The 13,029-nt window shown below is 40.9% G+C and overlaps 2 non-coding genes across 2 annotated transcripts; one reads left to right on the plus strand and one right to left on the minus strand.

The window, feature by feature from the left end:
• Positions 1–9,952: 9,952 nt before the first annotated feature.
• On the plus strand, positions 9,953–10,023 carry TRNAG-GCC. Its single transcript has one exon. It is a non-coding gene; the product is annotated as a tRNA-Gly (tRNA).
• A 288-nt stretch (positions 10,024–10,311) lies between these two features.
• On the minus strand, positions 10,312–10,383 carry TRNAA-CGC. The gene has a single exon. It is a non-coding gene; the product is annotated as a tRNA-Ala (tRNA).
• Positions 10,384–13,029: the final 2,646 nt, after the last annotated feature.

Below are 13,029 nucleotides of genomic sequence, written 5' to 3' on the forward strand. Positions count from 1 at the left end.
GAATGAAAAAAACCTTATGCCTCTTTGAAATGGTAGTTTTATTTTTTTAACCATCAGTTTCTACACTATTAAAACAAGGAAATGTTAGCTGCCACAGGATTGTTGCAAAGCAAAATGCCTGTGAAAGTACTTCGTGACATAAGTACACTATAAACATAAAAGGCCATCATGATTATTGGTTCTGACATCATCCCTACCAAAATAGCTGCAAAAAGTATAAGCAAAGACTATGAAATATTGATGAAATAAAGAACGGCCTTTTTGGCTAACTCAGCAAAAAATATATTTTGGATACTATGTTGTTTCTTCTCTCAGTTTTATATTTATTGGTCCTTATAACTATGTTACTCACCTTTATACTGATTATAAGCAGGTTTTGCAATATTGGTTCTCATTTATTATTATTAATAACTAACATTTATTGAGCTAAGTTTATTAATTGCTAGACACTGTGGGAGAATTTTTTATGTGTTGGCCCATTTACTTCTCACAATAACCCTCAGAGGTAAGTCCAACTGTGTGCGCATTTTACCAAGGGAAAAACAGACAGAGAGGTGAATGCCTTGCCTAAGTTCAGAGAGCTTGAGATGGAAATGGGATTTAAAACTTGGCCTGATCTGATCCTGAGCTTTTAACTATTATATCATGCCACAAGTGTTCCATACAACTGTCTACAGGTACTTTCTAAGGGGTGACTGATAAAGCCTGCCTCTTTATTACTCAACACTGGTAGGAGAAGCTTTGGGTGTTCTGTTTAACCAGTGTTCCCAACTGACTTGGGCAAGCACTTTCACTCAGGTTAGTAAACTGAGCCACGGAAACTGCTTAGTATCTGAGCAGACTTAGCTTTTCTGGCCAGGCATAATATTCCTCAAGACCATGAAGGATCCTATAGGAAGAATTCCTATCAATGATTCAAACATTTGAATGTTATTTTAATAGTATGTATTTGTGCTATAATATGGGATCATTAAGTCAGAATATGGCAATTATATTTAGAATTCTTTACCCTTCTGAGGAACAACTGCAGGTTTAATGACCCTTAAGGTCATAGTAGAAGACATCTGATTAGCTTGATGTCTTCCAGCTACCTGGTGCTAAAGGAAAAACTGCTAGTAATATCCATTGATGCAATTGTTTAATATACAGAACTTAAAATAACTGGAAAGTTATACAAATCAAATACAGAGTAAATCTGTTATGGGTCTGTGATAGACCACTTGTCAAGAGTATAAGTTCTGCAGTCATATTTCCAACCCTCCACTTACTTTTTGAAGGATTTTAAGCAAGTTACTTAAACTTTAATTTCCTCAATCTGTTAACTACAAGTGTTCTAGTTTATGGTAACTATGTTGCTGTTAGTTCAAGCTGAACAAAGACTAATTTCTTAAAAATACTGTATGCAGTTTTAGTTGTTTTCACCAACCCTGTTATTTTTCTTCCACTACATAGGATTAGTCTTAGAAGTGTGGAAAAAAAAAATCACATTAAATTGGAAATAATTTGTCTGTTAGACATTCAGTTAATTGACCAAATGAAATATTCCTTTCACCAGTGCAATATCCTTTCTGGGTAAATACTGTATATACATAACAGAGGAAAGGGGAAGAGTGAAGAGGTCTCCAAGTAACTAATAGCAGTATTAACCTTTTAAGCATAAACTCAAGATAAGATGGTCATGAATGTTAAGGATCAAAACAAAGTCAAACGGTATATGACTTTGTAATACAGCCCCTTGCAGTAAATGAAGGTAAAGAAAAAATAAAGACAAATGTGTTAATGGTTCTTAGTGTTCAACCAAAGTTAAGTCTGTAAGTTTCTATTAAGATATCTTACCTCCACAGCTTCTGTTGCTAGGATGACTCAATCCTGGATGAAAAAGTTCAAGGCATTTGCAAACAACTCAAAAGATGGATTTGTCCATCATATTAGCACATGCTTAGAGAAAACTAAATCTGTGCAAAATGCTGAGGGGACACGAAGTTATTTAAGACATCGCCTTGGCCCTATTCTCTAGGCCTATTGCATCCGATCTGGGGCCTTAGGAACTGAGCTGAACTGAGCCTTCAGAGCACTGGGTTAAAGGAGATAAATGCCCCAAAGAGGAAGTACCAGGAAGCAAGGAAGTTGGGAATCATTTCCAAGAGCATGTCTGAGGGCCATAAGGATGAGGAAACAACAGAATACACACCAAAAAAAAAAAAAAAAAAAGCCAGAATTTGGGAGCAGAGGCTCTGTGGTGTGCCAGCACTAGCAGGGTTGGCACAGGATGTGCCGGTTCGAACACTGGGAAATCAGATCTTTCTGTAATCTACTATACTACAATTTGTCATGAATACTCTCTAGTTTTGAACAAAAAAGGATGTTTGGAAGATAATTCACCGCTGGTCAGAGAGGCTTTCTTGCCCTTTCATGTTATTTAGCATACACTGTATATTCTAAATGTAACCTAGAGATGACAGTCTGAGCCCTTCTCATCCTTGGATGAGTTGCATATAGCTATAGTGTGCCTCCCTATTCCAAGCCAAGTATCCCCAACCCCTTCCCAGAGACACATTTTGTTTTTTCCTTTTGATATATTAATAGCCTTGATAAAGTTATAGCTGGTTCCAGCTCTTCTGTTCCTTGCTTAGAAAATCATTTCTGCTGCCTATAACATATCTTCCTTATTATTTAAATCCATTAAATGGATTTAAATCCATTTAAATCCATCTTTGTTCAAAACTAGAGAGTAGGTTACTTTGCACATGTAATTCCCAATATCAATCAGAATATCTGAACACTGACTTTATATCCAACATTGCATTAGGGACTGCTGAAAAGCAATCATGCAAACAAAACAGCTGTATAAAACTTTCTCTGACTACAAGTATGATGTAATAGGAAGATATGAATAAGAGTAAAAAATATAAATATTTTTTGTCAATAATTAAGAGCTAAATTTTGACAGGGACTAGAAATACTGAAGGAGCTCAAAAAAGGAAAATACAAATGAGGTTTGTTTATAAACAAATACTCTCAAAAATCAATTTAAAAATGAGAAACATTCTAGCAAACAGGGCTCATCAATAGAGGATTGATTACACTATGTTCTCTCTTTCTTTCTCTCTCTCTCTTTCTCTCTCTACCATGGAGGACTCAGCCATTATTATAGTAAAGGCAGATCTGCCTATGCTGAAATGGATATACAGAGAGATAAATTAAACAAGAAGTTATTAGTGGCTGAAAATTTTAAGAACTGGATTTAGGAAATGGGGAAGAGAAGGAATACTAGAATGGAGGAAAAATTTTACTTTCAATTTTATACCTTTCTGTGTTGTTTGCATTTTTATAACATATATGCTTTACTTTTTCATCATTTTTTTTTCATCATTTTTTGAGCTGAGAAGAGCTCAGTTGTCTAGAGTTGAGCTACTTATACTTTCTGTTCATGATTCATTGTTATCATTGGACCACACCCCTTTGTTGTTTTGTTCATATATTTATTCACTTTTATCCCCATATCCCTATTCCATTCCCTTTGCCTCCCCATAAGCCATCACTATATTGTGTTTAATATACATCTTTTTGTTTATATGTGACCTTACAAAACATGTTTTGCATACATTATTTTATTTTAAATTTATTTATTTTCGGCTGCGTTGGGTCTTTGTTGCTGTGCGCAGGCTTTCTCTAGTTGCAGTGAGCAGGGACTAATCTTTGTTGCACTGTGCGGGCTTCTCATTGCGGTGGCTTCTCTTGTTGCAGAGCACGGGCTCTAGGTGTGTGGGATTCAGTGGTTGTGGCACGCGGGCTAAGTAGTTGTGGCTCACGGGCTTAGTTGCTCCACGACATGTGGGATCTTCTCGGACCAGGGCTCAAACCCGTGTCCCCTGCATTGGCAGGCAGATTCTCAACCACTGCGCCACCAGGAAAGCTGTACATACATTATTTTTAAACTTACGTAACTTATCTTGTCATATCTCATTTTCCCCTAGCCTACATTATTCACTAGGTATCATGCTTTTGAGAGCATCCATGTTGCTCTGTAATACATCTAACCCACTCCTTCTGCATGCTGCATACAAGCTATGGTGTGTGCCATTACCATCCAAGTGCGAGGCTCTGGGCAACTGCACAGGATGCACTTGAATCTAGCAAGGTTTAGAAAATGTTTGCAACTGGGAGGTTGGTGAGCAAAAGAGTAATATAATGAAATCATTGTTCAAAAAAATACAGACTTCTCTTGGGAGTAATTCTGCAATATGTATTGAAATTTTCAATGCACTTACCCTTTGACTTAGCAATTGCACCTCTAGGAATTTATCGTGTACATGTTTCATACATGAGCAAAATGGCTTTTGTTAAAGGATATTCACTGCAGTGTTGTTTCCACTAGCAAAAGATCAGAGACAGACTAATTGTCCTCTACTAAGGAACTGGCTAAGGTAATGATGGAACCTTCATGCAATGGACATTCTCATCATCTTCATGCATCATAACATTATAGCTGCAGTCTTCATTTACCTGCCTTGACCTAAATCCTTAGGAAACTTGACCTTGGGGCACCATTTGTGATTGTGAGATGGAATAAATAATATTTTAATTCCTAGCCAGTAAAGGGCAGTTAAAAATGATAGAGCCATGAAAAAGAAAGAGGTAGCTCTACATGCACATAGAAGGAAATTTTTCTGAGATCTATTTTTCTGAAAAAAGAAAGAAAAAAGAAAGAAAAGGCAATGAGCACAACAGTGTGTATGGTATTGTACCATTTGTGCATAAAAATAGAATGCTATATATGTATCTACATAGGATATCTGTGGAGGGAAACACAAGAAATGAATGACTGCGGGTTGCCTGTAGGAAATGGAACCCAGGAACTGGACTGTGGCGGGGTGAAGAGTTACCTTTTTTTTTTTTTTAAGACTTACTTTTTAATGTGTATTCTTACACCTTTTGAGTTTTTTACCATATGCATGGGTTACTTCTGAAAAAATATATTTTAAGAGACCAAATGACTTGAGAGGAAGAAGAGGGAACCCTTGGGAAAGGAGGGGAAAGCCACTTCTGCCCCTAGATGGTGAGCGACCAAGTGACACAGCTCAAGAGTATTTGAATAAATGCTGCATCCAGAGATGGGTGTCACAAGAAAAGGATAAAGAATTCACACCCATATAGCCTGAGGACTCTGTGTGGATTTGAAATTAATTCAATTTTTGAACCAGCAATAAAGGAATGATTGCATTTTCAAAAATTAAGGAAATCAGAAACAGAGGGAGGCAGGGAGTGAGGGAAGGAATAGGAGAAGGAGGGAGACAATTCAACTGGTAACAGTACACAGGATGGCAAAGGAAACCAGGGGTTTCCCAGGCAACCCAAGGAGTGAGTTGATAAGGGTCTGCACTAGGTAGGAGGGAGGGATGGGCATGAGGAGGAAAAGCAAGATTCAATGCCAATTTAAAAGGGGGGAGGGGAGGGGAAGGGAGGGGAGGGGGCTTCCCTGGTGGCGCAGTGGGTTGAGAGTCCGCCTGCTTAGGCAGGGGACACGGGTTCGTGCCCCGGTCCGAGAGGATCCCGCGTGCCGCGGAGCGGCTGTGCCCGTGAGCCATGGCCGCTGAGCCTGCGTGTCCGGAGCCTGTGCCCCGCAACGGGAGAGGCCACAACAGTGAGAGGCCCGCGTACCGCAAAAAATAAATAATAAAGAAATAAATAAATAAAAGTGGGGAATCAGATGTGTTGACTAACTGGACATGCTGGAGGACTAGGAATGAGCATATCGAGAGCGCGATGATTTTGCAGTGACAGCTTTCCAGGAAAAACTGCTGCATTCTCAACATCTTGCATGCATCTTAGAATTACACCTGTATTCTTCATTTCCATGCCTTGATTCTAATCCTTAGGAAAGTAGGCCTTGGGGTACTACTTATGATTCTAAAATGGAATAAGTAATGATTTAATTCCCAGCCAGTAAAGGGCAATCCAAATGACTGGTTCCACCATTTCCCCAGGGCTAGTTTGTAACCTGGGACAGAAATAAGCTGTGTGTATTAAATCAATACAATCACTCACAAGGTTAAAAAAAAAAAAAAAAAAAAGTCATTGCTTTGGTGGCTATGCATTCTATGAACTACTTCTGTTTCTAAATGGTTTGCTTTCTTCAGCTGTAAGCCTGGCCACATTTCCATGGTGAGCCAACACCAGCCAGGACTAGGTGCCTTGAGCAAGTGTCCCAAGGTGCTATGATGCGAATTACAAGCCCCTGCCTGGCCCATGGGGCTGTCCCAAAGACCAGGTTTCCTAAGAGATGTGACTGTGTAACCTTCCACGGCACTCCCTGCTTTCTTCCTCTTGGCCAGCCTCAGCGGGGGCCACTCATCAGAGCCTGGGAGCCCGGCAGTCTAGGGAAAGGGTTAGTGTGTGCCATCTTGTGATCTTTCCATGCTTGACCATACCAAGGGCAAAATCACCGCCTGCCACAGCATCTCTGGTGTGAATTCAGAGTACATCCCTGAAACACAGTAATACCAGTATTTGTCATGATGTGTCACTCAGAATTAGCAAAGGGGGAGGGTTCTGCCTGCCTGAGAAGCCATGTCTCCACAGATTCCAGACACCCCACTCCCCTGATTTTCTCCCTTTGTCCCCTCAACTCCTGCCATTCCCTAAAATAGACCTTCCCAAGGCTCTGCCCTCAGCTCTCTGCTCTCTCTGTGATTCCCTCCATATCTACATTCTTACTTTTCACTTCTGTACAGTCAACGCCCCACTCCACCTTGGAGCCTTGATTTCTTCGGATCTAGGCGTCAGCTGCCCAGTAAGGGTCTCCCCCTACTTAACCTCAGTCAGTATTTCCAGAAGTAAACACTTTACCCTTTTCTTCCTGTCCTTTCTTCTCCTGACTTCCCTACAATACACCACTATTCTCCCACTCACTTAAGTTGGATTTCTAGATTCATTTTTCTTCTTCCTCCTGCCTTGCCTCATGCTAGAGACCTCATGCCTCTCCACTCCCACTGTAAACAATTCTTCAGTGAATTTCCCTACTTTTAGTTTCTCTTACTTCCATTTCTCTGACACATTGTTGCCAGGTCATTTCTCCAAATGCTCTGATCCTTTCCCTGCTCAAAAAATGTTAGGTGGCTTCCTTTGCTACAGAATTAATACTAGTCCAACAAACTAAGGATGGGTCCTTCAAACTTTTTTATGGCTTTTATTGTCTCCTGATCATTCAACCACTGATGAATTTCTTTAAACTTTTTTTAAACTTTCATATTTTCAGCCTATAGCACATTCTGGAGTAATGAGTTCTCTAAATTTACTATTTGGGGTAAAATAACTTCTCAATTTGTGTTGTTCAGGTGCAAGCAATATAAATGTTATTCAAACTGATTTAAAAAATAAAAGACAACTTATTGTATAAGGACAATTTACTGACTCATATAAACGCAAAATCCAGAATTTGTTCTAGTTAGGCATGGCTGCTTCTAGGGGCTCAATGTCATACTAGGGGTGGGTATGTCCCTAACTCTTTTGGACAAGCAAGATGGCCACAAACAATCCCAGTTATACATTCAACCTGTTTGCCCACCACATCAAAAATATAGTCTTTGCTTATAGCTCTGGAAAGAAAGTTCTGGTAAGGACTCTGATTACCCCTGCTATCATCACATATCATCTCTATTTAAGCACAGTGGCAAGGGAAAATATTTGGGTAGACCTATCACTGTGACAGAAAAATAGAGATGAAGAGGCAAGTTAGCCTCACCCAAATCTCAAGGTATTGATTCTCTACAGAATAGAAGACTTGTACCAGAAAGTGTATGAACTGCTGGACACACACACACACACACACACACACACACACACACACACCCTGCATGCCTTTGGCTGCGTGTAACAAAATACAAAAAAGCTCAAAGGGGCTTAAACAATTAAGATCCTTAATTATCTGACCTAACCTAAAATCTGGCTGGAGAAAATTCCAGGATGGTGCTATGTCTCTTTTTTTCTGCTGGGTCATCCTCAGTCTCCCTGCAAGTCACAAGATCGCTGGGGCAGCTCTAAGCATTATACTTCACAAGGCAGTGTTACAAGCAAGAAAGAAAGGGCTAAAGAGATCTTCCATATGCACCGTCTTTCCCTAGCTGACCATTCTTTTCTCTCATTGGCAGGAACTCTCACAAACCCATCCCGGCTCAATCTTTGGAAAGGAAAATGGGATAACTGGCTTAATGCACCACATTTGTCCCTAGAGCTAGGTAGCCTCTCCCAGACTTTTAGGAAGAAAAAAGTAAAATAGCCTTTGGTAGGTCACTAATAATGTTTGCCATTAGATCATACTTCTTATTTGATTCCTTCCACCTGTTTAAAATTTTTGTAGTGTTTCTCATGCTGAGGTTTTTTTAGATTGCTTTTTTATTTTGAATCATAACATTTCAGATTCAAATGAACTTAGGTCATTTAGTTGACGGCTTTTCAATGTTTTTTATTCTAGACTTGTAACCCATCAAACAGATGCAAATAAATGGGAGAGTTTATAAATGAGCTGGTGAAGTGAGGGGCCCGGGAAAAGAAGGTGAGGCCCCACTAGCTAGTGGCCCTGAGGCACTTCTGGAAAGCTAGAGACCTTCAGAATGCAATTTTAAAACCTCATCTCTCAGAACTGAGGTTCTGAGAGGTGAAATGATTTGAACTTGTTCTTCCATGGGTTACTAAGATTGTAGTCTAGATTTCTTGATTCTCTAATCTCTTTATATCTTTTACATCTTTATAATTCTGTAATGTATTTTTCTTCAAATTCTGCTTTGTATGCACACACTAAAAAAAAGTTCTTAAAAATAAATCTTGATGTAGAAGCTCTTACATTATTTCAGCAGTGTGTTATGATCTTTCTTTAACTCCACTCTTGATATACAGTGTTCCTGAGCTACACATGCAGTATTTCTGGTATAACTACACAGTGATTTATTCTGTTGTAGGCAGAACAGGACAGTGGCTAAGCAACCAAATGTTAAACATGATACCACTTGTGTTCCAATCTTGCCTCTAACAGCCTCAGTTTTCTCATTTGTTAAGTTAGGGTAATTATAAAAATACCTACTTCACTGGGTTGAAGTCCACATATAATGCTATTTACATAGCCCAGCACATAGTAACTGCTATGTGTTTTCTGCTATTTTCTCATGTATTTTTCCCCCCAAAATTCTTCTTGGCTATCAAAGATCCTGCAAATCTCTGGGAGTTTCCCTCTCAGAGATAAAGGGCCAGTAATGCCTAAATCCAGAGCCTTCTATCTTATATTTAGACTCATTTCCACGAATGAATTTCCTTCACTTTACTTTCTCCCCCTTATATATATTTGGTGTGTGGTTTGCAATTTTACACTTCATGGAAACTAAGGGTAAATGATCAGACTCATACTATTAGAGTAGAAAGGGGTCCCAGGATCAAGTCTCTCACTATTAAGGAAGGGGCAGTTTAGAGAATTTAGGTCACTTGTCAATCACCAATGCTCCAAAGTTCCCTGTTCAGATCTCACAGTTCCAATATACTCTTATAACTTGGTTGCCCCGTCATCCCTACTCCCAAACCCTGACAAATATCTTCATGTATTTGTCTGAATAGCTAAGATAAGAAAAGTAAAAAGGGAGTGGTTTTTCTAAATTATCTAAATATCTGAAGATACAGCTAAGTAATTATGTAATCTTGTGTATACATGACAAAATTTTCACTTGCCCCCTTCACCAAGGACGACTTCGGAGGAAAGAATCTCCTCATAAGGTTCAACAGAAGTAAATATAATGAGAATTTTATGTAAATGTTAACTGAATATTTTATTATAGTTATTTAATTTAAAAAATCCATTGCTTCCTCTGATGTTGAATACATAAATTTATAATTATTAACATAAAAGAATCAGTACACACGTAAATATCTATTCTAGTAGAGTATGGATGAACCACCTCCCCTATGAGCATTGGTGGTTCAGTGGTAGAATTCTCGCCTGCCACGCGGGAGGCCCGGGTTCGATTCCCGGCCAATGCAACTGGCAATATTTTTCTACCTTACCCCATTTTTACCACACATCTCAGAACCCCAAAAGAAGTTCAATTAAAACGTAGAAACATTGATTTTATGCAAATGAAGAAAGACAAATCAACGATAATTTCCCGTTTCACTTTTTCTTCGAGCAGTCGAAACTGCCGATTCCCTGACGTTTGCCGTATTTTTCGGGCCTTTATTTTAGACGTTTTTGGGGGGGCCCTAGAGTATATGAGCAAAAAGTAATGGACCATATAGTGTTCTGAGATTTAAAAGACTATCCTGGCTGCCTGGAGATGCCGGGGATTGAACCCGGGACCTCACACATGCGAAGCGCGCGCTCTACCACTGAGCTACATCCCCCAGCCGAGAAAAGTTTTTCTGGTACAGGTATTCATTCAGTCCAGCGCTAGTCCAATTGCTATAGTTAAATTTTAAGACTTTATTTTGGTGAGCGCTTCTGCGACACCCCGCTTCTACCCTTCCTACACCGCCTTAAACTGCTTCTAGGGTGTATCGGAACTCCATGCAGTCAGCGGGGTGGGCCGCAAATTTGACCAGCTCTCGAGCACTCCTGCCGGACGCCTGGAGCTCGACCAGGGATCCGGTACCCTGCGCCCTGCCAGAGGGGCGGGACGCCGGCGCGCTGAGCGCCCGCCAGAGCTCGACTCCTCTGCGGGCTGACTGCGCAGGCGGCCCGGAACGCAGAGGTGGGGGGCGGAGCGTTCAGCCCGCCGCTTTGCTGCGGGGTGGAGCCCCGCCTACGACGCCGACTGAGGGGCCAGCAGGCGGGCAGAGCCACGGACGCTGCCCAGGGACCGCAAGAGACTTGCTCCTGAAGCAGAGCGATGGGGACCTTCTTTGCTCACCCAAAACCCTTTTGGATTTACCTGTACACCACCACGCCCCCCCCCGCCCCGTCTCAGGAAAACGACGTGTTCACGCCAAATCCCCATAAACTGGGTTTTGTAGGGATTACAGCCAACTCTTGGAGGTAAAAATGACTTCACAACATGTTCTTTGCGTGGGGCCCAAACTGAAAGAAACTGACACCGATACCCTCTTTGTAGCTTAATCTTGTACAAATGATAAAGTCGAGGCGAAGTACCTGCTCAAGATGCACTCTGCTCGGTGTTTGATATTTACACCTTGGACCCATCTGACTATGTTGTGATAGGAATGTAAGTCACTTAACAGCTACTTTATTGTCCTCTGAACCCTTCCTAACTAACCGCACCTAACTTAATGCACCAGCCCCAAATGAAGAAATGTACCTCGAGTCCTGTTTCCTTGGAAATTGCCTCTCCAGTTGTTTGAGTGTTGGGTCATATGATGAGCTAACTTACATTATAATGAAATGATGTGTGTTTGACCCTTCCCAGTGCAGTTTAAACTGATACCACCCCAGGGAAGTGAAGGCTGACAGAGAGAAGCCTCAGACACCCTGATGGGAAAGAGCAGGGGAGAGATTTGGTGTCAGGGGAGCTGGGCTACCTTCACTTCCAGCCGACCTGTAAGGCTGACCCAGCAAGCAAACGGTGAGGGCCTAGAATTTCCACTGCTTTCCGTTGCAGCAGAGCACCCCTCGTAAATGGAATAGTCAGCAGGCCAAAAGCCAGAGCAGAAAAGCAGAAGTTTCAAAATAACTCTGGGTAAACCACAAGTTTCATAATCAAGTCCTAGATGAAAAATAAATGTTACTGTTTGCTTACAGTAATTTCAACAAATAATGGCTCATAATCAGATTTTGTTTTTAATGAGAACAAGCCACATACTGACCTAATACAGCTATAATACAGAATGTTAAAAAAAAAAAAAAAAAAAAAAGCCACGTCAGTGGACAGTCATTAAGGAGCTCTACTCCAAACCAAAACATTTCCAAACCAACCCCTGCTTTCCATCCAGAGGCACTAGAACATGAACACCTTCAGCTGACTCTGAGTCGGGAAACAGAGACAGAACCATTTTTCATCAACCAGGGTTTTCACCAGCGCAAATTACAACTGCGGTATTCAGTTAATTGTAAAGGAAGCACGTTTGCCTTTGGTGACCTCATCTTTGACATCCTCTTTAGGATCCCTTCCTCACATTATGGCTTATTTCTCCATCACCTGAGGCACTTCTTTTCTGGGACTTTGTTCTCAGGCAAGAACCTTTGTTCTTAAGGTTCAGAGCTAAGCCTAGAGAAGGCTTCTTTTAAATTGTTCACTCCTCCTACCAGTCCAGGGCCTAACTTGGTGCATTTGATAAAGAAAATGAAGCCAAGCTCTAAAACCAACAGAGAATGTGAAATCGATTTACTGGTCTGGCATAACCCAAGAGAAAGACGGCTTTTTCAGCCGTTGTGGTCGATGGGAAAGGTGAAAGAGAAGGCACATTTTTGGATTAGGGAATACTTCTTGGATCCCATCTATTCTATATGCAAATAAAACTGCCCCAGCTCTGCTTGCAGATGAAGAGAGGCTGACCAAGTGTCCAAAATTATGAAGTATTAAAAAGTTCAGTTCTATCTTCCACCCTCAGCACATCTCTCTTGGTTGGGGACAAATTTCCCCAATTCTCAGTCTCTCTGTCACACACATCGTGCACACGTGCATATGCACACACACACACACACACACACACACACACCATTCACAACGATTGATCTTACGTCCCCACTTTGAGGCAGGTAACTTTTATCTCTGGTACTGCTTCCACATTTCCTTTCATGTTCTTGCTTCAGTTCATGGCAATCTTCGTCCAGCAGGTATACAGCATCTTTCCCTCTAAGCTGGCAACGAGTTAAGATGTTTATTCCCAGTTCAAGCAGTAGTTCTCACTCCTGTCTGCACATTAGAATTACTGAGAGGGCCTTTGAAAAATGCTGATACTTGCTTGAGCCCCCTCCCAAGCCAATTAAGTCACAATCGCTAGGAGTGGGTCAAGGCATCAGTATCTTTTTTTTTTTTTTTTTTTTTTTTTTTGCAGTACGCGGACCTCTCGCTGTTGTGGTCTCTCCCGTTGCGG

This window comes from Monodon monoceros, unplaced genomic scaffold, assembly GCF_005190385.1.
Source record: "Monodon monoceros isolate NGI ecotype Baffin Bay Population unplaced genomic scaffold, NGI_Narwhal_1 Super_Scaffold_16, whole genome shotgun sequence".
Taxonomy (NCBI): domain Eukaryota; kingdom Metazoa; phylum Chordata; class Mammalia; order Artiodactyla; family Monodontidae; genus Monodon; species Monodon monoceros.